The sequence below is a fragment of the Engraulis encrasicolus genome, chromosome 10, assembly GCF_034702125.1.
Source record: "Engraulis encrasicolus isolate BLACKSEA-1 chromosome 10, IST_EnEncr_1.0, whole genome shotgun sequence".
Lineage (NCBI taxonomy): Eukaryota > Metazoa > Chordata > Actinopteri > Clupeiformes > Engraulidae > Engraulis > Engraulis encrasicolus.
Genome location: NC_085866.1, coordinates 38520593 through 38523092, shown reverse-complemented (window position 1 = coordinate 38523092; position 2500 = coordinate 38520593).

The following is a 2500-nucleotide window of genomic DNA, read 5'->3' as shown; positions in this document are numbered from 1 at the left end:
TTATGAATATGTTGATAACACAGTTGACAGACAATTTTCCCGCTATGAGAACATGAAAAAGAATGGATTAAATTATGGAAGGATGGAGCTCAAAACTTACCAAAAAGTCTTCCCATATCCTGCCAAAGAGGCTATGACATCACATGATGTTATTCGTATGGCCTAAGACCAAACCATTACTGATTTATGGAGGGGGTTTCAGACCGTGACACGGTTAACACATGGACACACACAAAATGGCAAATTTCATGTATAATGGAAAGGACAGTGGTCTTTCTGACAGTTTTGTCATATTGTGAAGATTACTGTGAATCAACATTTGCAATCGTCTTGGGCAAAACAAGTTTCTTTACATGCTTATATGAAGACTGAATCTGACATTTGGAAAACAGGACGGCATGAAAACGCCCAAAACCAGTATTAAATATTCATTCTTGCTGAGGGAAATAATGCCATGTCTACACTTTCTGTATTATATGAAAGATAAATGTGTGCTAGTGTCCAAAACATCATTGGATGCAGTTAATAGTTAGTGGAATTGGCAAATAAAATCCATGGATTTAAAAGCGCAGGCGAATCGTAGAATCACTCATGTGCGTGCGTGTGTGTGTGTGTGTGTGTGTATGTGTTTGTGTGCACGTATGTGTTTAAGTATGTGTATATGTGTGGACAAGTATGCGTGCATGTGCGTGTTTGAGTGTGTGTGTGTGGGAGAGAGAGAGAGAGAGAAAGAGAGGGAGAGAAAGAGAGAGAGAGTGACACAGACGTATGCATTGACTTCTGACAGCTTGTTTTGTCTAATTGAAGACCCCTGCTTGCTACTTACTGTACATGATCATTACTGTGTCACGAGTGAAACCGCAGTCGTAATTTTTCCTGTAAAAACCGAGAGGGAACACTCACACATCTGCCATGAATTGATGTTTTGTTTACTTTTCCTGGTTTGTGGGTTCGGTGGCATCTGGTTTGCGGGTCTCTGCGATATTCCACTCCTTCTTGCGTAAAGTGTAGGGGGAAATTGAGGAAGAACAGGAGGATGAGGAAGAAGAAAGAGGAAAGAGGTGGATAAATGTCACTCTCGAAATGCCGTTCCCCCGCATGTGCAGTTTGGTACAATTGCCATCGGAATGGTGCTGACTGATCCACGTTTGCAAGGGTGAGTGTGTGGTCCCATTAACTGCGTGCGTGCGTGCGTGCGTGCGTGCGTGCGTGCGTGCGTGCGTGCGTGCGTGCGTGCGTGCGTGTGTGCGTGCGTGTGTGCGTGCGTGCGTGCCGGGGAAATGGAGAAACGGGGGAAATGGGGAAACGGGGTTCCCATTTATTGTGTCCGTGCCTGCGTGCCTGCGTGCCTGCGTGCCTGCGTGCCTGCGTGCCTGCGTGCCTGCGTGCCTGCGTGCCCGTGTGCATGCATGCGTGCTTGTGTGTGTCTGTGTGACTGTGTTTGAGAGAGAGAGAGAAAGAGTAACAGAGACCATGTTTACACATACAGCATGTAGATGTTATTATGAACGCCAGTATGTTTCAATTTGTTTGGGTCGTACATGGAAATATTGGTTGCTAATATTGATAGTATTAGTAACTGACTTTTAAGTGGAGATGTTTGAAAATAGACCTAAAACAAATATGTCTATGCAAGAAAGACCAAGAGAAATGCCAAGTTAAAAAAACGAGGACGTGTTTGGGTGGTTAAGTCCTCAGCAGTGCCATGTTTCCTTAAATAAAAAAATATCCACGTACGTATAGTAAATGGGACCAGAGAGAGAGACTGATCCTGCTTGGCAGTGTGCTGGTGGTGTGATGGGGTGGGGAGGGGAGAGTGGGGTCAATGATCTATCCAGAGGTCACACTCAAACTGAGTCATGTGACATCTGGGAAGCCCTCAGCTATGCTGACACGTTTTTGTTTTTCAACATGGAGGCCATTGGTTGTGTGTGTGTGTGTGTGTGTGTGTGTGTGTGTGTGTGTGTGTGTGTGTGTGTGTGTGTGTGTGTGTGTGTGTGTGTGTGTGTGTGTGTGTGTGTGTGTGTGTGTGTGTGTGTCTGTGTCTGTGTCTGTGTCTGTGTGTGTGTGTGTGTGTGTGTGTGTGTGTGTGTGTGTGTGTGTGTGTGCACGCGTGCATGTGTGCGTGTGTGTGTGTGTGTTCAAGCATGCGTTTGTGTCAACAATAATCTATGTCTGTCTACCTACAGGTATGTTTCTGTTTTGTAATGGGGAAATGCCTGTATTGGTAGGGGTGAGTGGTGAGGGTGTGATGGGTGACAGTGGGCAGTTTACTTTCAGCAAGTCATTCACAGAGATGGGTGCATGTTGTCAAGTCAACCGAAAAAGAGGATTTGTTTTTTGGTGTGACGCGGTCCCTGGTGTTGTTTTAAGGGGGTGGGGGGAGTGGCGAGGCCAAGCTGGATGTACAACAGAGGAAGGCATGGAGGGGAGAGGGATGAGATGGAGGATTTGTTTTTCGGTGTGGCACGAGTTGATTTTAGGGGGGTAGGGTAGGGGG